Here is a 27,672-nt window from a genome sequence, read left to right as displayed (position 1 = left end):
ACTTGCTGGTTGTTTGGATTGCGTGTCGTACTCACAAACTCATGTCTCGCCTCCAGTAATGACGCGTTTGATGAATATTGGGTGTGATTCAGCCTTGGAAATCATGTCTTTGCTGATGTCAACGCGATCTGATTTTTACATGAAATTTAGGTATTTTGTAACCAACTTTGCATCAACACGATGCAAACCCAAATCAATACCCTAAACGAATTCATAAACAATGTTCAGGTTCTCTGTCAGCTTTCCGCAGGCTGATTTGCTTTCACTTCAATGATGTTTTCATCCGTTTTCGATGACGATGCCCTATCTCTTTTTTGGCGCATTCGTGCCCCTCGTAAACAATTGTTTTCTTTAGAGCATTATTACGAGAGAGTTTCCCAACTTTTCTGAGGTTTTCGTATCATTTAATCTGCGTCGCATAGTTAACGCATAATTTAGTAAAAATTTCAAATTCAAATACATTTTTAAAACTGTAGAAAAATATAAAACACGTGCTGAGGATACAGTTTTGCTAGGATTGCCAATCACGGAAATGGAAACTTAACAAAAAACAAAAAAAAAAAAACAGAGCTCAAATCAATTGACTTAGAGGCTTACTCTGATCCGGCTGATCCGGGAGCTTTTTGATCAAGGTTGTCAGGATATATGAAGCATTCTACGTCGCAGGAGCACCCACTGTCCAAAAATGATTTTAGCATAAAAAGTTCTATTTTATCGTAAAGTGTAGGTTATTTCGGTCACTTGATTGAGAAAGTGAATTAATGACGTGTGTACAGTGAGAATTTAACCTGTCATACATCAAGTGTTGGTTTCCAACTGGGTGCGTTTATGTATGTACGAGTATGTAAATTTGCTGTGGTATTGAGATCTTTCACTCTCACGCAAGCTGTTACATTTGCAAACAAATTTGAACTTTTGCGTTTTTATTTTTGTTTTGGTGTTTTCATATTAGGTATATTTATTTATTTACCGGTATTTTGGTTGGCTGTTATTTTTTATGTCATGTGAGCACGCCTGCAAGGTCACGTTTTGTGTAATTCAGTTATTTTACTTTTTCACCAAAAATACATTTCGCTTTCAATGCCATTATGGCGCAAAAAATTGTACGTTTTTAATTTAAATCGCTTGTTGTGACTAATTGTAAAATTCATTAGTAAGTAAGTAATTTCATTTTAAACTACTTTGTGCAGCTTTTAAACACTTCATTGCGAATGATTTATGATCCTTTCAAAGTAGCTCGGGAAATATAATTTGTAAGTTGCTTATGCAAATTTAGCAGTACATACATCCATAAAAAATAATGGACATGTAAACACCTGTTATAGCCTAGAACGCGGCGCTTACTCATGATTGGGAATTACCGTACAGTGAGTTTGTAAAAAGAAAATAATAAAATAAATTTCTTTCAACAATAAATAATATCAACAATATCTGTAAACAATATAAACTAAACCATAGAATCAAACTCAACCCGCTGTCTAGGGCGACCACGTCAAACCTTTTAAGAACTATGATTTGAAAGCGGGAACGCTTCAGAGAAACTTCTCCGTCAAGTACTGCCTTTGATTGTGATAAACGCACATTTTGCCACAATTTACGTCAGAGCCAGATTGCCAATATTACGCTTGACGATAGAAGTGACCATCTGACCAAAAGCAGCTACTGTGAGCTCTTATGAGTGCTGCTACTGTCACGACCTGAAAATGTAGTCTGATGTTTTCAATGCCAGGGTAGGCAAAGAAAGGATCACTGGTATCAAAGTCAGAAAATCAGCCTTCCCAACGAAACCTAAGCAATTGAACTGAGGAGAGTCTACTTCACCCGTGTTCGAAACATTGTATCCAGCCACAATTTTATATTTCTAGATAACCGGATGATGCCTGGAGCTAATATGTACTCAAATCTTATTGCAACTAAGTTAAGTGGGAACTCCTGCAAAGTAAAATACGTCTCACTTCCATGATTTGACAGCTTTATGCGGCCAAACTGAAATCGTAACAGACAACCAACACATCCGACAGATCTGTTTCGCTCTCAGAAAGCAGGGATCAGCAAGACGAATACTACTTATAGAATGATAGAATACAATATTGTGCCCATCAAAGACACGTGGTGACGTCATGCTGGTGCATTTGTATGAGAGAAATTTTAAAATGCAAACAAGAATGCAAGAAGAAGAAGAAATTACATGAGCGCCATGATGAGAAATGACGAATCATTATGTGCGTTTTGCGTTTTACACTTACTATATATCTGACCTAGATGACACCACTGATGCAATGGTGCCAGCAAGAGGAAGCGGGCGGCCGCGGTAATAGCACAGGCACACGAAATTTAGCGAAGTCCTCAACCATCTGTGCGATCCTTTTGCCAAAAAAAAAAAGAAAAAAAAAATTTGAAACACGTATGGCGCTCCAAGCAGTAAGAAGGTGTGAAAGTGAAGGTACTTAGAAACAACGACAGGTGGACATTCCCACTATTTAAGACTGATAGAGGCAGGCTAATCCCCTACCCTGTTAAAAATCAAAAGAGATTAACCAAACCAACACAAGACTTAGTGTTGTCGAGGACCTATGCTTCCGAGAGGAGTGAAGAAGTACAAAAAATATATATATCTGCCGGAACCTGAGCGACTCCTAAAATTCGCAAACAGCACCGCATCTTGAGTGATGCATATTTTCGCTAAAGAAAAAAAAATGACTCTAATCTGGTATCGCTATGGACCAAAATGGTCTCTGCGTGGCTTTGGCCTGGCTACTGTAATATAATCTATATCAGCCGATTTTAAAACCTCATTGCACATCGTAAAAAGATGTGATGTTAATTTGTAATCCTCCTGAAATTAATACCAAGAAGTGCTGCTTAAGATAGAGTGCGCAATTTAGAAGTAATTTCCTTTTTCAATGAACAATAACTGCCCTTCATTAGTGGGCGAATATTGCAGACTATGAGCACCTCTGTCGCCAAGGTTAAACCATATGCAAGGATACAAAAGCTTCAGATCTATGTAAATGTTTTCGAAGCAGTATTTACCCCTGTAGTAAAGGGTGATTTTTTAAAAGCTATATGAAAGTTTTTCAAAAAAAACACGTAAAATTCAGAAAAATGCATGAAATTTTTATTTATTTGAAATTTATATATTTGAAGATTATTTCATGCAAATGTTGACCGCGACTGCACTTCAAATGGTCCATCTACTTAGTCCAATTTTGGCATACTTTTCCAATGCTTCGGCCGGTATCTCACATATAAATGCTTTAATGATGTCTTCCAATGCGTTAATTGAAGCAGGCTTGTCTGAATAGACATGAGCTTTAACATAGCCCCACAAAAAGTAATCTAAAGGCGTTATATCGCACGATCTGGGTGGCCAATTGACAGGTCCCGAACGTGAAATAAAATGTTCACCAAACTCGCCGCTCAACAAGTCCGTGGTTACACGTGCTGTGTGGCATGTGGCACCTTCTTGCTGAAACCACTTGTCATGCAAGTCAAGCTCTTGCATTTTGGGCAAAAAAAAGTTGGTTATCATTTCACGGTAGCGCTCACCATTCACAGTTACGTTACGATTCGCAGCATCTCTGAAGAAGTACGGTCCAATGATATCCCCAGCCCATAAACCGCACCAAACTGTGACCATTTCTGGATACATTGGCAGCCCTTGCAATTCTTCTGGCTGATCTTCACTTGAAAATCGACAATTCTCCTTATTTACGCACCCATTGATCCAAAAATGAGCTTCGTCGCTGAACACAATTTTTCGATAAAAAAGTGGATCTTAAACTTTCTTAACAGAACACGAATTTTTATAATAAAATTCAATGATTTGCAAGCGTTGTTCGTTTGTAAGACGATTCATGGTTAAATTATAGACCAAACTGAAGATATTTGACAGTGAAACAAAACGCAAAACGTGCGTCAGCTGTTTAAACCAACTGTTTAAAAAGATAATAGCTAAAAAATCACCCATTATTTACTGCGTTGGAGAATCAATAAGAAACTAACTGAACTTATTTGGCGTTTCTAATATGAGGCAGTTGACATGAGATAAGAGCGACTGGTTCGCTTTGCTGAGCTCGAATACGTAGGGGAGATCGGGGGGTCGTGAGACACGGGGGGTCATGAGACACGCTCACAGCCCTGAACTGAAGAGCGCGGCATCTGTCTGGTATCTGCGTAACTTCTTGCTAGCTTTCAATCATAATATTTACATGACAAATATTTTGTTCATGCAGGTTATTTGTGTGTCCTCATACCGCGACTCCACTTGTGTGATTGAAAGTTTTGCTGATAATCGTTTTTGTTGTTTCTTACACTTTGTTGAACAAGCTAATTATAAAAGTGCATGCATCAAAACCTTCCTTGGTGAGTAGCCTTTTGACCCACAACAAGAGTTTTGCGTAAATATTAAATGCATCCATAAAACAGTGGCCACATTGAAAATAAAGCAATTGGGGGGTCGTGAGACAGCGTATTCGGGGGGTCATGAGACATGCTATTTCCGTAATCTAGGAACATTTAATAGTATTCTACTCTGAAGATGAAGACTTTTGTATTATCTGCAAAGGTGTAATGCCCAAAAAATTAAACCGAAACAATTCGATTCACTGTAATACTTGCGATAGACCTGTTCACTTGAAATGTGCAAATTTAACAGCCGGCTATTACACCTGCATCCATTGTGAATCTGATTAATCTAATATTTTCTTTTTCGGATATTCATTGACTTGATTGATTAGGTATATTATTCATATTGTTCATATCAATTATATTGTAGAAGCCAATATATGCCTTTTTAACGATTGAAATAAAAAATTTTTATAAAATCAGGCCGTTTTCTTTCTGATGAAATTTGTGTCTCACAACCCCCCGAACATGCGAAAATCCGAAAAAAATGATTTTTGAGCAGGCAGGCAAAACTTAGAGATTTTTCTATAATTTTAAGAAATTAATCTTTTGTCAAAGTGTTGTTATACTTAATCACAATTAAAAAATTTTAATGTGCAGAAAAATGGATAGGTTATATTATGTTTATGGTCAAAAAACAAAACCCGTCTCATAACCCCCCGATCTCCCCTACATATAATAACTGTGCCCATTGAGAAGATGAATTCGTTAATGTACTTCTTACCAATTTTTATTGGTTCAATTTAGATTATATATATATTGGTGCTTCTAATCACTTTGCTTCAGTTTGCCTAGGCAGGCTAAGTGCAAAAGTAGTCGGACATACCTTTTTCTCTTTGTACTATTAACATAAATAAAATAAAAACCGGTTATATTTAAAAGTCTTCAAAAATGGTTGTCAATTCTGTGAAAGTTAATGTAGGTTGTGTAGCTAAAGTGGTTTTAGCAATATTTAAATATAGACTGCTATAATTTGTTCACGCGTGATTGATAAACAAGGTAAAAAATAATTTAAAGAATGTTTTTATCTGATTAATTATAATTCATTCCCTAAAATGGTTGACAGAGTACTGAATTCACATTTACTACTGGATTCCAATAGCGGTCGGTCTGTGCGAAAACTGGAAATTAAAAGACAACGGGAATTTTATACTTGGCCGGATATTTAATTCAGTTTTACTTTTTATCTTTAATTTTACTTATATTTTTGAATGAATTTCGGCAATGAAATGTATAATCTCCTCTTGAAGAATTTCAAAATAAAGCCAAGAATGTAAGGAAAGCCAAAAACATACCGAATGATAAATTTAGTTTCTCAAGGTAAAAAACGAAGCTCTCAATATTTTCTGTCTCCAGAAGAAAAGAAGGGAATTACGGAATGAATAAAAGAATTAATTCGGTTTTCCATTAAAGAGAGATTATCTCATTAATATAGCAGTTTATCATTGAGTAGGTAAACCATAGTTAGTGCAAGTTATTTATCAGAAGAAATCCAATGTTAGTTGGTATAAAAGCAGAAAATATTAGGAAAGCCAGAACAGTTTAACGCAGGGTTTGGTACGGTAATGGTTTTCAATTTAGTTTCCAGAACTTGAAGAATGTCTTAAAAACACTAGTCAGGAAGAAATTATGGTAGACCCTTCGCGTAAACATATTTAATGGATGTAATACAGGCTCCGGCACTCAAAGTGTAACCAACTTCAGACCGCTCGCGCAGCTGATAAACGGGCAGTCCATTGGCTAAATGACAGTTCAGAGTATTGCTCACAATCGCGCGGAAGCATTTAGTCCAATTTTACCACTGGGATCATTTTTACGTATCAAACGCATAATAGCTACAAAGTGTCTCCAGACGTTATCAAAGCTTACAAGTAAATGCACACAAACATTCCTCTGGCACATTACAGCCGTGATGATTGGAGCTATTCTTTCTGCAATGAAAAAATTTATCGTACATGTTTTGTGATAAACTAGACCTTATTTGGATGTTATCGGTATGGTTTCAGATGTAGTGAATCTGCCAGCGACTGAAAATTCATAACACGCCAAGTTTTAAAAGAGACCAATAAAAAAATGTGCACTTACTACATATCTGCCGCCGGCTGCAGTAGGATAATGGGTTGGTGCGTAATTACCATTCGGTAGTGCCCGAGATTTCAAACCTCGTTTAGGTAGGGCTGTGAGGAAAAGTATTTCTTCGAAAGCGACAATAATGTTAGATATGTCAGAGTTTTTTTTTATAGATATACTTTGTCAAATTTAATACTAGTTGGAAACATTCGAAAAAAGGACGCAGAGTGTACTACTTCTCATCCGTTTGATTTCGTACTAGTCCCGACAAATAATTGACAGCTTCTAAGACATCGCGATATAAAGTTCATTTTGCTATTTAGAACAGAGAGGGAATGCAAACTAGTCCTGGTTGTAAATTCAGTAGAAATGCGCTCGTTCGATACTGGTAGATTTCCCTTCAGGGTAGGGGCACCTCTTTTCTGCATGAATGTAAACACTTGCGAATTTTTCTATTTACAATACACGCCATTGGTTCGTTGAACTCTTTATTGTTTGGCGCCCAGTTCGCACTGCATTAAATTAAGTTAAGGTACACGTCGACTATCATTGGTATGTTGTTTGTCATACATACATATAAAAACAAAGGGTAGTCCATTCTGGTTCGGCAAATTACGTTAAACTAAGAATGCAATTAATATCCTATGCCTTTACCATTTATGTTGCCAGCTCGAAAATTACTTATAGTTCTACTGAACAAATGTTTGCATACAATACATATCTTGACAAAAAATATAACTTACATGCAAAAGCCTGATGGGCATATTCACTATTCACTATTTATATTGTTCACGCAGTTTTAACATATGAAGGTAACGCTGTCTTTTTTACTGCTATTCCCACTGCATTTCTACTGGCGTTTATAGTTGTACCGAATTTGTAATTTTATATCAAAATTATTTATTTATTATTTATTTTCTTTCTAACTTATTTAGAGATTTGTTCATGGAATTAAATAAATAGAAGGCGCGGCATGAGTAAATTGTATTTTCGAAGGGGGTTCAAGAAGTACCGGTGTTAGAAACGAAGACACCATTTCTTCAAAATTTTATATTTCAATACATGTAGTCCTCTTTTAGAAAGATACACTTCTCCCAACGCTCCGCCCATTTTTTAACCCCTCGAAATAATAGAATTTGTCGAACTCTCCAACATACACCTCTGTCTCGGCGACGACTTCCTTGTTTGAACAAATTTTTTTCCCGCCATTTCTTTATTTTAAGGGACAAGACAAAATCGCAGGTAGCTAGATCGGGTAAATATGGGTTCACAATAAATAATGAAAGTTTGAGAGTCCCAAATACCTATGTTAACTTATTTTTTAGAAAATAAGCCATTAAAATGTTAAAATAACTTTAATTTACTACAATACCTGGGAAAACTGCTCACGTGCGCTAAACGGCGTTTCTCATTTAGATGCACTTTCTTGAAGGTTAATACAATAGTAAAATACGAGGTGTGTTCAAAAAGTATAGCGTATTTAGAATTTTCGCAGGTTACGTATATCCGAATTTCGATTTTTTTGTGGCGATGTGTTGGTACTCATGTCTCTCACTCATGCCAACGAGTTCGGTCATTTTGAATGTTCAGTTAATTGTTGACAGCTACTTTGCTTGCACGTGTTTCGGATCGTCTTCGATTTTTATGTATTCAAAAAGATGGATCAAAGAACCTGTATCAAATTTTGTGTGAAAAACGAAATTAAGTGCGCGGATGCATTCCGAATGTTGACTGTGTCATACGGAGAAACTACTTTGGACCAAAGCAACTTTTATCGGTGGTACAAAATGTGCTCAGAAGGCCGAGAAGATGTGAACGACGAAAAGCGTGCCGGACACCCGAGCACTTCAAGAACAGACGAAAAAATTGATGAAGTGGTATTGACCAATCGTCGAATCACCGTTAGAGAAGTTGCTGAGAACCCATACACATCGATTGGCACGTGCCATTCGATTTTTTTTTTAATGATTTGGCATGAGACGGGTCGCCGCAAAATTCGTACCAAAACTGCTCAATTTCGACCAAAAGCAGCATCGCATGAACATTGCTAATGTGATGTTGGACTCTGTCCACGACGAGCCAAATTTGCTCCAGAGGGTCATAACTGGTGACGAATCGTGGGTTTATGGTTATGACGTGGAAACCAAAGCTCAATCATCTCAATGGAAGAACAAAAATTTCGCTCTTGCATCACGATAGCGCCCCTGCTCATACATCGTTGCTTGTGCGCGACTTTTTGGCCAAAAACCACAAACTAATGATGTCATAATCTCCGTATCCCCCAGATCTGGCACCCTGTGACTTTTTCTTGCTCCCGAAACTGATGAGGCCCATGAAAGGACGACGCTACACTACGACTGACGAGATTAAGACGGCATCGATGGAGGAGCTGAACAAGATACAAACAAATGATTTTTTGAAGTGCTTCGAATATTGGAAAAACATTGGCACAAGTGCATAATGTCTCATGGGGATTACTTTGAAGGGGGCAAAATAGATATTAAAGAATAAAGAAATAATTTTTGAAAAAACACAAAATTCGCGATACTTTTTGAACACACCTCATAGAACAACTACGACAAATTGAAGGACTTTTGAGCTTCGCTATAGTTGTTTTATGTCACTTACTCGTGCGTATTTTTCTTCTAATCTGTACTTCACTTTTTATTGCAACGATAGGTTGCTGTTGTTAAATTTACTTTGATTTGCTTATTATTGTTTTCTCCTTATTACTATTCCTTTGATATACTTATTATTTTGTGATCTTATCAGTTTCTGGGTCTCTAAGCATTACGAGACTGAATCTATCGGTTAAATATTGGTTATATAAAGGGGCGGGAAGTGTTGTACACTTTTGCAGACAAAAATATATTTGTGGAGTTCCCAAGGTACCCTACAAGTCATATGAATCATTGGGTGGTATCGATCTTCACAACGTTTATCTTAACAAACCGGCGCTACGTGCCACACAAGTAACGAATCCATTGATCTTTTACGGGAAAAGTTTCCGGACCGTCCTATCTCTCGAAGAGGTGGTCACAATTGGCCACCGAGATCTTGTAATTTAACACCTTGTGGCTTTTTTCTTTGAGGCCACGTGAAAGACAAGATCTACGCCAACAGTCCAGGGTCGATTCAAAACCTCAAAGATGGAATTCGTGTGGCTATCGAGGGCATAAGGCACGGAGGGCATGTGGAAGGAGCCTGTGGAAGCCATAGTAAACTGCTATGAACCACAGCAGGAAAGGGAAGAATTCCAGGAAGCAATAAGAAAAACCTCTGAATTCATAAAGGCTTGGTTGCAGGAAGTAAGAGGGCTAGAGAGGATGAAAGCTTAGAGATTGCTCGAAAAATACGGCTACCTATGCAACGGTGATTTTAGAAAGTCAGCCACCGTGAAACATAGAGTAGATAGAGGAGATGCAAAGCCAATTCGCCAAGCTCCACGTCGAGTAGCACTAGTAAAGCGCGAAGAAACAAACAAGTAGAAAGCTGAATGCAGTCACGAAAAAGCTCATTTATCCCGCGCGAAATGATTTTCTACCTTTGATTTAAAAAGTGGTTACTAGCAGGTGGAAATTGAAACATTTTTTTATCCGTTTAGACTTTCCGACATAAGATTATACGACACATTGTGAACCACCTAAATGTTGTCATACTCGCTTCCGTTCTCTATTTGACAAAGATGACGCTGACACTATGACTGGTATTGCTAATTCCATATACGCTGAGTAAACTTTCGTTGCGCAATGCACCAACCACTGCTCAGTCGAAGTAGTTGAACCGTAAAACCGCTGTTTTATTAGTGTAGCATAAGATGTGTAAGTAAGACAATTACATTATTTATTTTTATATTGAAGTATTTATTATATGAATACATAGCGTAACCTGTCCTATTGAACAACTCTATTAGGCGAGTATTATTTCCTATACTAAGCCTTAAATGTGGAACAAATTACCCTCACTGACGATGAATGACCGCACAAAGGAGGTTTTACTGCTTACTATACATATTTCATTACAAAATACTTGGTTTAAACTTTCAATTTAGTTTAAAATATTCAGTTGTGAACTTTTTAATAATGACTCCGCCCTCACTATTTTTGAGAGAATTTCTTACATTTCCTTTCATACTCCTCCTGGTATAAATAGTGTGACTAATCGCATCATAAAAGTAATTTCCCGAAACACGTATGTACATATGTATATAAGTTTGTAATTCACCCAGTAATAAAAAAATATAAGCAAGCAATTTTATATACTACATAATAGCTGATTAGCACAAAGAACTGAAGAAGATAAGGAAAAAGACCAAGGGAAGCAATGACTAAGGCGAGACTATAAAGGCTGTATTCTCGTACATCTGTAATAAAGTATCTTCAAATTTACCTAAGTAAAATTAAACAAATAACTTGGCTTTAGCGACAGAATATCTTCAGAGGATAAAAGCGTTCAAGTCGAAGAGTTGGTATTTATAATATAAGTTATTGCTTCGAAATTGAATTTTAATAAAATGTAAGCTATTTAATTTAGAAAATAAAAACCAAAAAAACTGCCTTTTTCCGCAACAATCTATATTAAAATCTCCTGAGCCAACGTCTAAATTCTTGGTTTGATTCTCACTTGTGTCGAGTTAGGCAGACAGCAATTACTAGGTTGTTCAATAAGTTTAGCGGTTCGACAAAAAAAATAAAATTCTATAGTTTGAGTTAACTTTATTTTTCAATATAGTCTCCCTGAACATCAATACACTTGATCCAAAGAGATTCCAAACTATGACTTTCATGCCTGAAGTGAGCATCTGGAAGGACTACAAAATGCGTTTATATGCTGAAACCTGATAGAAGTCGCTAGGAGCCAAATATGGTGACCACGGTGAGCGCTCGAACAATTCGAGCTTCAATTCGAGAATTCTAGCCAATGTCCGTGACAATGCTCTTGTGTCACGGTGCATTGCGCTAATGAAAAATAATTTTTTTCGTTTGCTAATTTGGACTTTTCTCACATATTTTTTTCTTCAGCTGATCGAAAAAGTTACAATAGTATTCGGAATTTATTGTTTTATCAGTTTGCAAGTAATCCACAAGCAAAATTCCTTTCTCGTTCCAGAAAACTGATGCTAACACCTTCTTGGCCGAATTGTAGACACGAACTTGTTTCAGAGGTGGAGAACCAGGTCATACCACTCTTTAGGCTTTTGCTTCGATTCAGAGTCATGGTGATAGACCCAGATCTCATCCATGGTGATGATTTGGTCTACAAAATAAACTTTAACCTTAGAAATTGTTCTAAATGTTGTTCAGAAAGTCACATTCGAAGGTGTTTTTGTTCTATTTTTAGCGAATGAGACACCAATTGTGCTCACAGCTTTCTGAAACCCAATTCTTCCGTGTAATTATTGCTGAGACTGCTTAATGAGATACTCAGGGCCTAAAGACATTTAGTAGAATCCCTAAATCTCTTCCAGTCACTCGACAATTTTCCAATACGATATTCTGTTTTTTCTACGATTTATAGTGTTGTGGCTGTTTTTAGATCGCTGCTTGACGTGAATAATCTTCAAGGCTTGTACGACCACGTTTAGCAACCCATCTTTCTACAGTACTAATTAATGCTGAAAAGTCCTTATACACTTTCAACATTCGTTCATAAACTTCCTTTGCTTTTAATCCTTCCAAAAATAAAAAAAAACAATCATTGCACGACACTTGATTTTTTCCATTGTAAAAAATATTGTGACACGTCAATACTAAATGGCTTGTAAACATGGAATGACAGGTTGAAATGAAACTTCACCCACGTTCATATGAAGAATGTACTAATATCATAAAAAAAAATAATTATGTTTAAAAAAAAAATATATATTTAATATAGGCTAGTAGCAACTTCCTCTCTTATCGAACTGCAAGACTTATAGAACAACCTAGCATTTGTGATGGGCTACTCTTTTTTTTTTTAAAGAACTGATAAACTTAGTCATGCAAGATACTCAGTTGAGCAAAGCGTGAAAATAGTCCGGTGTTAATAATTTAAATGTGTTATGAATTTAACACTGATTGGGAACTAAGGGAAGTACTAATCCTCTAAATTCGAATTCAGTACCTACTATGCAATTCCAAACTATCTGAAAATGTAAAAAATCCTTATATAAAAGTACAGAATTCATGAATATAATTTTCTATAAGTGCACCACTTCAATATTAAGAGATTTCCTGCAGGTCTCCCACATTGCGCTCATATAAGTACATAAGTTTGTATGCATGCATGTTTTCATGTGTTTCTTTACGACACGGTATGCACGTATGAACAGCACTGAAAATGATTCACGTGCCAATGGGCAACAATTGCCAGCATGAACAGAGAACAATAATAACAAAGTAGAGAACTGGAAAATCATTTATGTCGTCCTATATTTAGGCGCGTGGTTTACTGGCGTGGTGAGTAACTTCAATGTGTACGTTATCTTATGTTGTTGTTTCTTATTTATCGCGTAAACTTCACACCTGCATACAGGGTGTGAATTTAGTTTCATACGAGGTACATTCATGTATGATTAAGTAAGTAGTTTTTGATTTTCTTTTTGTCTTCTGACTTCTAGTACGTAATTATCCATAAATGGGTGCAAATAAACAAATATTTTGTATTCAAGTATCGATTGCGATTGAAAGTAGATTCCATATAAGATTACATACTTATGTTGATAAGAGGTTAGAGCCATACATGGAAAATAAATGGTACTCTTACATTTTTTAAATTATCACATTGTAAAGTGAGTTAATTATCACATTGCGAGTGTTATATGCGAGAACAATTAAAAAAACACACGTAATCTGAAGTATGTGACGTTTTTTAGCTGCTAGAGAACTATCGATTACGATAACTATGGTTTTACAGCTGATAATGGCATTTCTGTTTAGCAAGGTTGTGCAAGTCATCATGAATCGTTTAATGCCAGAACAACGCTCCCAAATTGGAATTGGAAAGAACTGAACAGTCAGCATGACAAATTGGCAATGGTAAGCAGAAATTTCCTAGTTATTCCTTAGTGGCGACGCTTGACTAAATTCTCAGCACGATCTCCGGTCTTTCGTTCCAAGAGTTTTGGTTATTCCATCAGTAACTAATAGTTCAGAAGTCGTGAGGATATCATTGAATGCTTTGAAATATTTATAGTTAGTAAATCAAAATACTTCTTCAGAGATAGCCAAAGGCTATCAGTGTGAACAGAAACTAGTTTCTTGAATAAATGTCTCTTCTTGAATATGTACGACATAAGAAAATTTCTTCATAGGTAATTATAAAAACAATGAGAAGACGAAGGGTCCGGCACTCGAAGTGTAACCAATTAAAAAGGCTATAGATTTAGTTTGAAAAATTACTTTTATTCAATTCAAAGTAAAAAATGTTTGAAAATAATACAAAATTAAGAATCAATTTACTTTTGCTCCATATGACCACTGTTTGTCTTGATTGTGGCCTTGAGACGGTCCAGAAATGAATTGCAAGATGCCCAAATGTGACTTGAAGGTATTTTGGCTCACTCGCGGGCAATAACTTTTTTCAGCGCCTCGAGACTGATGAATCTTTCAGTTCGGATCTTGGTCTCCAAAATGGTGTGAAGAGAATAATCGATCGGATTCGCGTCTGGTGAATTTGAGAGCCATTGTGTAGACGTTATGAAGTTTGAGGCGTTGCTTTCTACCCATTCTTGGTTCACTCGAGCTTTGTGAGACGGTGCCGAGTGCTGTTCAAACGTCCACGGTCTGCCACCGAAATGATTGTCTGCCCACGGCTTTAAAGCAACCTCCAGAATACTTTCCCGATAATATTTCGCATTACCTGTGTCGGGTGCTGCCTCCTGGTGGCCAATCGATGAGTCAAAATCTCATATGAACGGTCGGTCAAATGAACCCTATCGTTTTGGAAGTTCACGAATTACTAAACTTGAAAAAATTTGTCTCGTCAGAAAACACAATGTTTGGAAATTGACCGCTGCCTGTGTATCAGCTGCGCTAGTGGTCTGAAGTTGGTTACACTTTGAGTTCCGGACCCTGTAAGTAAAACATTAAAAAATGCTTATTAAAAAAGGTATGTCTCGAACTAATACTGAATAGGTCTGCCAATATTGCACAGCTTAAAAAATTTAACAACAAGTTAAACAGTTTTTGAAAGTTATTGAAATAATCTGAAACAAGCCTTAAGTAGAGATTAATTTCGGACAGGATTACCACCTATTTTTCAGAAAAAACATATGCATTTACACATTTATAGCTTTCTTTTGCAACCAAATGTTTGCCCCGAACTTTTTTCCTTTCTTTCTTTATTAATGCAGAACCGCCTAAGCAATTTTGGTCGAGTTCTCACCCGAGGCACTGCTGTTATGTCCAAAACCCAGCGTCAGTCCAGAGATTCTGGATTATTTAATCTTCTCACACCCAAAAGGGGAGTTCAGAAGCTACATAGGGGATACTTGAGTGAAATCCGGAAGTTGTGAGCTGCTTCAGCTCTACAGTAGTGATGATCAGAGACTTTCTCCACTCTCACTCTGCTTACCCTTGGTAAAACCATGTCCATTTGGACCGGTAATATATAGATTCTATTACCAGTAGCAAGATCCGTTTCTTAATTGCTATTATTATTACCTTTTTTACAATGAGATCATCTAAAACGTGACGTTTGACGACTGCTTTGAAACAAATATCCACCACCAGGTCAATAGCCTATTGACTATTTGATTGAACACTCGAGTGCTTTTATGGATACTTACACGAAATATGTGACTGTGGTGTCTTTAAGCATATTTATTTCTTTTGAGTACTATTAGAGTGGAATTTTAACACGCGCCTCTTAATTTTATGCACGCAGGGTTTTCATTTTAGCGATTAAAATTAGCGTGAAATGGGGGTTGACAAATGTAAAAAATAATGCAACGTGACATGGTTGGATGAACGCGTAGCAAAGCGTTAGGTACAAAGGCTATTGTGGAAGCTACAGTAAAAGGTAGTAAAACAAAAAAATGTTTTCTATGTTAACCCTCCGGTGGGCAGATGAGTCTGTCCGGAACTTTTGTGGAATTAAAATATTTTTAATAATATATTTGAAACTTAACCACCCTTTATATAAGTACATATGTATGTATGTATATATGTTAATCCCTCTGAACTCAATAAGTTCGAATGTGACTACCGAAACATCTACCACGGGTTAAATGTGTAGCATATACATACTTTGTAAATACTAGGTTGTTCAATAAGTTTTGCGGTTCGATAAGAGAGGGAGTTGCTAAATTTTTTTTGTATTGTTGACGCAATACAATGGAAAAAATCAAGTGTCGTGCAGTAATTGAATTTTTATATTTAGATAATAGGACTATGAATAAGTTCGTGCGGGTTTTTTCGAAATTTGAAACTTTATTGACGTAAAATGGTTACAAATTTAATATTCAAAGTATTTTCCATCGCTTACTACTACTTTTTCCCATCTTTCTGGCAATTCACGGATTCCCTTTGTGAAAAATTCGGTCGGTTTTGCCGCAATCCACGAATCGATCCATTTTTTGACTTCATCGTAATTACGGAAGTGCTGGTCAGCCAGGCCATGTTGCATCGATCGGAAGAGATAGTAATCGGATGGCGCAAGGTCTGGACTATACGGCGGGTGGGGTAGGACATCCCATTTGAGCGTTTCTAAGTATGTTTTGACCACTTGTGCAACATGTGGCCGAGCATTGTCATGTTGCAAAATAACTTTGTCGTGTCTATCGGCGTATTGCGGCCGTTTTTCTCGCAGTGCTCGGCTCAAACGCATCAATTGTCGTCGGTAGACATCCCCCGTAATCGTTTCATTCGGTTTCAGTAGCTCATAATACACAACACCCAGCTGGTCCCACCAGATACACAGCATAACCTTCAGGCCATGAATATTCTGCGCCGACGTCGATGTTGAAGCATGGCTAGGGTATCCATACGTTGCCCGACGTTTTGGATTGTCGTAATGGACCCACTTTTCATCGCCAGTCACAATTCGATGCAAAAAACCCTTTCTTTTGTGCCGTTGAAGCAGTTGTTCGCATGCCATAAAACGGCGTTCAACGTCTCTTGGCTTCAATTCATACGGCATCCAATGGCCTACCTTTCGGATCATTCCCATGGCTTTTAAACGTTTGGAAATGGTTGATTGATCAACTCCCAAAGTTTTTGCAACCTCTTCTTGCGTTTGAGCCGGATCTTGATCGAGCAATTCCTCCAATTCGGTATCCATGAACTTTGGCGGCGCACCCTCGCGTTCTTCGTCTTCCAAGCCAAAATCACCACTTTTAAAGCGTGCAAACCACTTCTGGCACGTTCGCTCAGCTAGAGCATGCTCACCATAAACTTCCACCAAGATACGATGACTTTCGGCTGCTTTTTTCTTCATATTAAAAAATTCCCCGCAAAAACACATTATTTGGCACGAAATTCGACATTTTCAAGTGTGGTAAAAATATTGTTGTTTACGCTTTAAATAAAAAACTTATACTGACGTTTGTGCCTTACGACAGTAGCTCTCCAATGAATGTTTGGAAATGTGGATCGATGGAATAATAATCAAGTTACGCCATCTGTTGTAAAACCGCACGAACTTATTCATAGTCCTATTAGTTTAAAAGCAAGGGAACGAATGTTGAAAGTGTATAACGACTTTTCGCCTTTAAATAATACAGTAGAAAGATGGGTTGCTGAATCTAAACATGGTCGTACAATCCTTGAAGATGATTCACGTCAAGCAGAAAAAATATAGAATATCGTATTGGAAAATCGTCGAGTGACTAAGAGAAATTTAATAGAATCCCTTGGTAGCTCATTGGGCAGTGTAAGCTAAATTGTGACTGAAGTATTGGGCTTCAAAAAGCAGAAAGCAGTGTGGCACCCACATTTGCCAACAATAAGGTAAAAATACCCATTCGAATGCGACTTCCTCAGCAACATTTAGAGCGTTTTCTAAAGGATAAAGTTTATTTTGTGCGTCGAATCATCCCTACGGATGAGACCTGGGTCTATGACCATGATTCTAAATCAAAACAAGAGGCTAAAAAGTAGTGTGAACCTGGTGCTTCGGCTCCGAAACGAGTTCGTGTCCAGAAATCGCCAAAGAAGATATTAGCTTCAGTTTTTTGGGATATGAAAGGAATTTCGTTTGGGGATTACTTGCAAAGTGGTAAAACAATAAAATTTGAATATTCGTACAACCTTTTAGTTTGTTAGTTTGCGCAAAAACAAAAAAATTCACAATAGAACCATGTCACAACAGCATTTTGACAATAGCTGAAATGAATTAAAGTTCAAATTGTTGGAACATTCACCGAATTCACCTGATTTGACTCCTAGCCACTTTCATCTGTTTCTAGACCTAAAAAAATGCATGCGTGGATAGCGTTTCTTCATCAAATGATGAGGTCGTAACAGCTGCGGAAGCGTATTTTGCAACCCTTCCAGATGTTAATTTAGGGACGTACTCGTACTGATATTCAGGGAGACTGTACTGAATTGTAGAGTATATTTCAAACCATACAATTGTGTTCTTCTTATCGAACCGCAAAACTTATTGAACAACCTAGTATATGGCGCGTTTTATGATGCATAGCGTAGGCTTTTTTAAATATGTACATAAGTTACAATTGTGAGGTTTATGGATTGATTATATCTTATCTTATTTGCATTTAAGCGAAAAGTGTTTGTACACAAATGTATATGTGTATTTATGTATGTAGGTATGTACATTAAGAAGGTGTTTTTACAGGAATAGCAATCGTTGTTACGGTTACTTTTAGACAAACTTTTCTCATTTAGTAAAATTTGTGTATTATTGTAAAGTGAATCGGCTTTCAAATTTTATCAAAGAAAGTATTGGTTTTGTATATAGAACTCACTTCTTTTGACAAGATTCTAAATAAGATTGCCGCCTGATTTTAAATTATTTAACAAAGTATTCGCAAGTATTTAATAAACTGAATATCACAATAAGAGTTGCAAATGAGATACATTTTTACAAATCTGAATTGTAAAATATTTTTGGATAAGCTTACTATTGCATTTTTGGTATAAAATTTATGTTTTTTAATTAATTTAATTATTTAAATAGTTGAAGTATAGTATAACGGATACATGTATAGGTAAGAAACAGGGTGGGCCAAAAATTAAGAAAAAGTTTAATCGCCAAATGTATTGTCCCTTAGAAAATTTACATTCCTGCTTTAAAATATTTAACACTTTACTGCGTTAATTAATAACGCGTTGAAAAAAAAATATTTCACAGTTGAAAAAGTTTTATTACATTATCATTGAGGCAAATTAAAAGAAAAAAAATGGTAAAGTTTTATATTTTTTTGTTTCCTTATGGAACCATATATAAAAACAAGTTGTAAAGTATAGAAAACAGTTGAAAAGCGGAAAAAATATTAGGTGCGCAACTAAGTTATCGCTGCTTTTTTTGATAAAAATACAACTTTATTCTGAACAAATGGTTACAAGTGAATCATTGAAAGTATTGCCCATCGTTGGCTACTAGTTTTTCCCATCTTTCTGGGAGATCTCATATACCGTCGCGGTCAAACTGTTAATCTTTGAGGCTATCCGCGGATCAAGCCATTTTTTGCTGTCTTCCTATGAATGGAACTGCTGGTCAGCTAGACCATGTGCCATCCATCGGAACAGGTGATGATCGGACGACGAAATATGTGGAGAATATGGGGGTTGGGGTAAGGATTTCCCATTTCGGTGTTTCCAGGTAGGTTTTAACAGGTTTGGCAACGTGAGGCCGAGCGTTGTCATGCTGTAGAATCACTTTTTCATGCCTCTCCGCGTATTCCGGCCGCTTCTCGCGCAGTGCTCGCCTCAATCGCATCAATTGAAGTCGATACCGATCCCCAGTGATGGTTTCGCTTGGTTTTAACAGTTCATAATAAATAACAACAACTTGGTCCCACCAAATACATAGCATAACCTTCGCAGCGTGAATATTCGGCCGAGGCGACGACGTAGAAGCATGCCTGGGCAGTCCCCATGACTTTCTTCTCTTTGGATTGCTGTGCTGAATCCATTTTTCATCACCCGTCATGATGCAATGAAGAAAACTCTTCCTTTTTTGCCGTTGGAGCCATTCGTTCACAGGCGAAAAAACGACGTTCATCATCCCTTGGTTTTAACTCATAAGGAACAAAAGTCCCCTGTTTCTGAATCATTCCCAAAGCATGCAATCGCTTAGAAATGGATTGGCGGGTAACTCCTAATACTGAAGCAAGCTCTTCTTGCGTTTCACACGGATCCGCATTGAGCATGCCTTCAATTCAGCGCCTACGAAGGTTGTTGGCCTTCCTTCACGCGGACGGTCGTTAACATTAAAATCACCGTCTTTGAAGCGACGGAACCAATCTCGACACATTGTTTCACTTAAAGCAGCATCTCCATAAACTTTTTATAGCTCTCGATGCGCTTCAGCCGCCGTTTTTTCTAATAAAAGAGGAAAATCAACACTTCCCGTAAATGACGATTGTGCCGCACAAAATCAGGCATTTTCACAAAGCCAAGTATAAACCAAAAAGCATACGATACGAAAACAAAATCACTAATGTGTCAAGCAGTTTGTTTACCATATGTCTAAGCCTGGTTTATGACGTTTAGGTTATGTTAGAATCGACTAGCACACACTGCTGCGGCATCTATTGACAAACAGCGGAAACTTAGTTGCCCACCTAATATTATCCATCGAAAAATATGAATATATTGATTCCATGAAAATATGTTTTTGTCTAAAAATACTTACGTTTTACTCTGTTGTTGTGTATTGAAAATGAATCACTTGCACTTCATTTCTGCTGTTTCCCCCACTTGCACAAAAGTGAGGCTATTTCGGAAGATCATAAAATCATACTTTTTTTTTGCTTTTTATTTTATTATTTATATTATTTTAAAAATATTGTTGTTATTATAATTATTTATTTTATGGAATAATTATAATATTTAATTTGTAAATAAAATTGAATCAAAACTGCACCATATATGGGCTCATATAGTATGTTGTAAAGGGTTGAACACAAAATAAAATATCACATAGAATGTGATGGTAACCCTATTGAAAATTATTTCTAAAATAAAGCCGTACCATTTATTTGCTCTTAAAGTTTTTATAATAGGTCTATCGATAAGTTCGTGCGGTTTTACAACAGATGGCGTAACTTGATTATTATTCCATCGATCCACATTTCCAAACATTCATTGGAGAGCTACTGTCGTAAGGCACAAACGTCAGTATAAGTTTTTTATTTGAAGCGTAAACAACAATATTTTTACCACACTTGAAAATGTCGAATTTCGTGCCAAATAATGTGTTTTTGCGGGGAATTCTTCTTCATTATTTTAATATGAAGAAAAAAGCAGCCGAAAGTCATCGTATCTTGGTGGAAGTTTATGGTGAGCATGCTCTAGCTGAGCGAACGTGCCAGAAGTGGTTTGCACGCTTTAAAAGTGGTGATTTTGGCTTGGAAGACGAAGAACGCGAGGGTGCGCCGCCAAAGTTCATGGATACCGAATTGGAGGAATTGCTCGATCAAGATCCGGCTCAAACGCAAGAAGAGGTTGCAAAAACTTTGGGAGTTGATCAATCAACCATTTCCAAACGTTTAAAAGCCATGGGAATGATCCGAAAGGTAGGCCATTGGGTGCCGTATGAATTGAAGCCAAGAGACGTTGAACGCCGTTTTATGGCATGCGAACAACTGCTTCAACGGCACAAAAGAAAGGGTTTTTTGCATCGAATTGTGACTGGCGATGAAAAGTGGGTCCATTACGACAATCCAAAACGTCGGGCAACGTATGGATACCCTGGCCATGCTTCAACATCGACGTCGGCGCAGAATATTCATGGCCTGAAGGTTATGCTGTGTATCTGGTGGGACCAGCTGGGTGTTGTGTATTATGAGCTACTGAAACCGAATGAAACGATTACGGGGGATGTCTACCGACGACAATTGATGCGTTTGAGCCGAGCACTGCGAGAAAAACGGCCGCAATACGCCGATAGACACGACAAAGTTATTTTGCAACATGACAATGCTCGGCCACATGTTGCACAAGTGGTCAAAACATACTTAGAAACGCTCAAATGGGATGTCCTACCCCCCCCCCCCCCCGCCGTATAGTCCAGACCTTGCGCCATCCGATTACTATCTCTTCCGATCGATGCAACATGGCCTGGCTGACCAGCACTTCCGTAATTACGATGAAGTCAAAAAATGGATCGATTCGTGGATTGCGGCAAAACCGACCGAATTTTTCACAAAGGGAATCCGTGAAATGCCAGAAAGATGGGAAAAAGTAATAGCAAGCGATGGACAATACTTTGAATATTAAATTTGTAACCATTTTACGTCAATAAAGTTTCAAATTTCGAAAAAAAACCGCACGAACTTAAACATAGTCCTATTAATTTATTTAGTTTTTTACTAATTTTAGAAATAAACACGCAGCATGTGACGGTAGGTCAAGTGACCGCGAGAAAAAGCGAGAACATCCCAATTCTTCGGATAGTAAATATTTTGTAGTACTTATAGTCGTATAGTATATAGTATTTATTATTTGTTGGTTGACTGTATGCAAATTAAAAATAAACAAAAAATAAATATACACGAAAAAAAGGTGCGCAGTTTTAAATGATTGTTCACAATGGAGAATTATTATTTCCATAGAATTTTAAATTTGAATGGAAAACCTTGTTTAGGTGGACGATACTTTCTAAAAAATTGCTATCGAAAATTTTCTACGATTTCAGTGTCAACAAAGCCACAATAGCAGTCAAACCATTACGATCAAGAGCATAAAAAGTACTCAGCAGGTGCATTAGCAAAAGTGAAATGGCAAGGAACGTAGTTGTTGTTGAACAAATATTTTATATTAGCATACTAAATACGCTCTGCAATATACATATGTATCCAACTTTACAATATCTTGAATTTTTATTTTTAATATTTTTTTTTGTTAATGGTTTCCTCAAGCATATTTTTGAATTAAGTAATTTTTCTCGGAACACACGTTTTTTATGCATTTATTTTAATCAAAATTTACCGCACACAACAACAATAAAAAACATTTCGAGTGGCAATGGATTTTGCAAACGCATTTCACTCTCATAAAAAGTACTGATATGTCTAAAATCTATACATTTGTGTGTATGTTCGTACACATAGGTACTGCACACATATCCTGCAAGACCATGCTGAGCCATTTAGACACTAAGGTGTTTATGACGATAATAATGAGCAGTTTTGCAGTCAGCACTAATTACATAGCATAAAATTGACAGGTATTTTTCACTTCTTTGAAATTGCGACAAGCGAAAAGTATTCAGTTTCTTCCCGAGACTAGAGGAAAAAGGAAGATTGCTAAGCAATATTTTCAATAAATAATAATGAAATTATAAGCACTTATGTGACATTCAGCATACCGACTTGATACTATGCCTATATGCACACACACTCATGCATAAATAATACATAAGCAAATACCCGTCTACGCGATTCGTACCATCGCAATTACCAAATTCATACTTAGTTTCATATTTTATCCTAGCTACCAGAAGCGTCCGATAAATAAGCAACATTTCCACGTAAAAATAATAAATAACAGATATTGAAAATATTTAGTAGCGAAAATAAAAACAACACATTCTTGTAAGTAAAAGTAAAAGCCGAAATAAAAATAAACAAAACGCAAAATGACAAAATGACAAAAACAGCGTGGTAGCTAAGGAAAACGCGACTAACAGAGCAAGTAAGCAGTCGCCCGACCAATGTAGAGTTCATGCACACATACACGCGAGTACATATGCACATTAGGGTGGTTTAGCCTTTTCATGGTGAGAAGCTCAAAACTTTCTCATCAGAAAAAAATTTAATTTAATCTCAAATAAACCAATTGAAACCTTAAGACAAACAAGTAACGAAGTGCCAAATTCGGTCCGGCTAAAACTTTATACACCAGCGCACATTTTAGTGAAATTAAATTTGGTCTCGTTGTTAATGTTTGGAATTAAACAAATTCCTATATAGTGAGGGTTGTATCTAGCTTTTAACATTAGATGGGCAGAACTTAACAAATAAAAAGTGAGCGTGGTTTTTATCCGACCTCAATACAATTTATGACGGATCTAAATGAGGCCAAAACTTGTACCAAGTTAGGGCGCATTTTATTAAGTCATTATTAAGCGTGACGCTATACATTTTCTACAATTTTATTCGGCTTATTTCTTTTTTTAGGTTCACTATTTCTACCAAATTTGAACAATATCTCATATTAATTGCTTATAACAGATAATATAACATTTTTTGTTTGTATATAACCATTATATGAAGAGTAGGTGTGGTTATTGACCGATTTCGCCAACATCCTATACTAACGTACTAATTTCTGTATCAAGTTTCTATGAAATGTGTTAGCTTGTGCTCAAGTTGCCATACTCATGGTCGAACAGACATGACTAAGTCGACACCTTTCACCATTCTAAGCGTTTTGGTATTTATGTGATTATCATTATATATTATATACGAGTACATATATAAATATATATTTCCATGATTCAGTATACAAATTTTGTTTTTGTAAAATAAAAAATTAATACGTTTGGACATTTTGCTGAGAATTTTAATAATAATTGGCCTAGTGATCACACCATTCAGAGTCATGCTTAGGTAGCAAGGGGCAACCACAGTGGGAATGCCTGAGTTTGGTTAAATATCAATTTATCAGAACCTTGTGTTTTATCATCCGGTAATTTTTCATCCACGTCTAATGCAACTTCCAATAGAATAACGTCAGTTCGTCTTTGAAATAAATCAAGCAATTATTGCCACCGTATGTACCGATCTCGAAACTGATACTAAAGCAACACTAACGGTAAAAAAGATGACGGAATTGTCTGAACAGGCCTATTTTAAACTGTGTAAATATTCGTATACCTACCTTAAATAATTTTTGGATAAACGGCTACTGTGTACGTTGTGGTAATTCTCTTCTACTCCTCACTGTCTGGAATTTTTTTGTTTAGGTTGTTTTCAGGAGCAGTTCCTCGAAAGAACTTATTTCATAATAATACAAATTTTCAAATCGTTTGTCCTATTAAATTTTAACAAAATTTTTGATATTTTGTAGATTTCGTTAAATAGCCGAGATGTCTCACTTTCTAACAAACAAAACAAGAAAGCGAATGCCAGTTAAGTGACAAATCAGGCAATATTATAAACCACACGGTTCATATTTAATGTCATTACAACACACAGACTGAAAAGTCCCGGGCCTAACACATAGATCGCAATCTTAAAAAGACAGTTGTTAAAATTTCATGTTATTCTATTTATTAGTTCGTGAGATATTGAGCTGTTGTTGGTTTCAAAGCAATGGATCAAAAAGAATTTCATGTTTTAATTTTACTCTGCTTCATGATGGGGAAAAAATGCTGCTCCAGCAAGGCAATGGCTTGAAAAGTATTATGGAGACTCCGCCCCATCAGAAATAGAAATAAATGATTCGCTAACTAAAAACGTTGTTGTAGAGACACTAATGATGCACAAAGCAGTGGACGTCCAAATGAGACGGTAACACCAGAAAACATCGTAAAGAATCACAAAATCGTTTTGAAGTTGCGTCAGTTTGCTGTCATCGTAAATACATATATCAAAAGTACGCGTTGGCTTTATATTGCATGACCATCTGAGAGAAATGAGAAAGTTCCGTTCAAAGCGATTGCCGCGTTCTCTCACTGTTGTCAAAAAACAAGAATTTTTGCGTTGGTAGGTGACAATGGGTGAAACATGGGTCCATCGCTTCACTCCAGAATCAAAACGATCGTCATCTGAGTGGGCAGCAACTGGTGAACCTCGTCCAAAGCACAACAATCGGCTAGAAAGGTTATATCCTCGGTATATTGGGATGTGTGTGGTGTAATATTCATCGAATATCTTGGGAAGGGAAATACCATCAACAGTGAATATTAAGCGTCATTGAAGCATTTGAAGACCGAGATTGCAAAGAAACGACCGAATATGGCGAAGAAAAAACTGTGTGTGTCATCAAGAAAACGCACCGTGTACAAGTCAATCAAAACAATGATTTTGAACAACAAAAAATGTGTTTTCTTTGTCAGGCCTTGCATAAACTGAACTGAATAGTTCTGGCGGAATCTTTCTGTCAGAAAACAGACAGTAATAATCGCGACTTAAGGCAATCAGATTACCATATCTGCATGATCATCAGGCAGTACTCAGAAATAAGCCTGGATGACTGATTTCCATTCATAAGCGTAGTGTAGCTATGCAATGTGGGAAGAGCAGAAGAGGAACAACTTAAGATTTTTATAAAAGTTATTACTTAACCAGCGAAACCACTGGGCCTATATGCACTGTATTATGACAAACTCACTATAAAGCTTATAGAGCTCATTGTTTGTTCATTCGGCTATAATATTTGCAAAGGTGCATAAACCCTTCGCATAATTTTTCTTTGCGTATGTTGCTATAGCCCAAGCTGCTAATGTATGTTAAGCTCAGCCAAGGTGAACCACCTTAATGTGTAAATTCGCACCTCAGTTTAAAAATTCCTGTCGTTCGCTTGATTACTCTTTCAAGGGCAACCTACTTATGGAGAGTCAGGGGGTTGATAAATTGAGAATAAATTTGAGTTTCCCAAAAGAATGATGTTGGTTGTTGATCATAAGAATGGCATCAATAACAGTCAATAAGTCAATGAGATAAATACCTTGTAATTTTTTGGTGCTATGCTTAAAATAGTAATCATTTAAAAATGTGTAGAAAAAATATGGAACAATTTAATATCAAATTAAGTTAATTAATGGAAGAAAATATTTTTCAAAATATGTTTATATAAAAATTTACCTAATTAAACTGCAAGATAACTTTCCATTTGAAATAATCTTTTGGTGTAATTAAACTTTGTTAGCCGTTAATTAGTTATACTGCTTTGAAGCGTAGAATAGGCAGCTAAACAAAACAAGCAAACAAACTGTGTTAGAAAAAACATAAATATTACTCGCATACAGCACAACCAGTAGGTCATTCGCTATAAGTTGGACACTCTTTTTGTCTTTTTTTCTTCGCCCTACTACTCACTTTTTACACTCAGTCTGCTTTTCCAATTGTCGGAAAAACTATTCACTCAAAAAACTAAGCACCTTTCACAAAAGGTGTAAACATCCACTGCTGTGCCACTTAGTCACTCTTCACTCTTTTAGACTATCTCTTGCACAGCTAAGCCTTCTAATCACTTCACTCATTTTGTACCGCACAACCGCGTCGTTGGCATATCGAATTTCGCTAATGTGCCGCCCTGGAAAAACAAATGAAATTCATTCAACACAGACGCCGCTTTGTCGAGCTTATCGCTTTACTTCATAAAAAACCAACCAAAGTTATATACGTATGTACTCTTGTGTATGTATGTATGTACGTATGTACATATATAATACACGTAAGTTCTTAAATATTTAACGAAAAAATTTCACAATCACATATTCATTCCTTCTACACTGTCATCAAATTGCCACAAAACTAATCGAGAACCAATATGTAAGTTCAAATATCGAAATATCGTTGCGATTTCACGCAAACCATTTTATAGTCTCGACTCGACTCGATTTGCCCAATGCACATTCTTTAGGGTAAATTGTAACATTCGCGTTTTGTACTCACGTTGTACCGAATTGTATTCCAGGAGTATTCGTGTCGCACTAATATATTTATGTATATGTGTATATATAATATGTATTTATGTATCAGTAGATATGTACATATATAGCGCCGCGAAACTTGAACTTGTTGCCGCTTACACGTTTCTCACATCAATGATTTACTATAGATTTTAGCAGCACGTTTTAAAGTTTAAACGAAAAACAAATATCTACTATATACACTCTATACATAAATATTGCCACACTCACTTCGACAGACCGGCAGATAGAATCGCGTACTCATTTGCTCGCATAAACGTCTGCTTGTAAAGTCTGAGAAGTAGTAGCTGGCTTGTTTCGTTTGGCCGGGTTATTGTGGTCTCTCAAAGTGACAGAGTCAACAGTGGCAAGCATAAGCAAGCATACTAACTTCATAGCAGCTGACTTCGTTTGTACGCCAGACTGACCGACTGGCTCACACAAATG

At 36.6% G+C, this 27,672-nt stretch overlaps 1 protein-coding gene across 2 annotated transcripts in view; it reads right to left on the bottom strand.

Moving 5' to 3' along the window:
- The window catches only part of LOC129243087 (anion exchange protein 3-like), a 194,955-nt gene extending 167,511 nt beyond the window's left edge, over positions 1–27,444 (bottom strand). Inside the window, exons 1-2 of one of the 2 annotated variants that reach the window (XM_054880197.1) lie at positions 27,209–27,444; positions 26,396–26,500 (exon numbers count right to left, since the gene is read on the bottom strand). The gene's annotated coding sequence lies outside the window, so the exon portion shown is untranslated. The remainder of the gene's footprint in view (positions 1–26,395; positions 26,501–27,208) is intronic. The other variant, XM_054880199.1, reaches the window with a different exon arrangement.
- Between the last annotated feature and the right edge of the window lie 228 nt (positions 27,445–27,672).

This window comes from Anastrepha obliqua, chromosome 3 (assembly GCF_027943255.1).
Source record: "Anastrepha obliqua isolate idAnaObli1 chromosome 3, idAnaObli1_1.0, whole genome shotgun sequence".
Classification (NCBI taxonomy): Eukaryota; Metazoa; Arthropoda; class Insecta; order Diptera; family Tephritidae; genus Anastrepha; species Anastrepha obliqua.
This window is presented reverse-complemented; position numbering and strand designations above follow the sequence as displayed.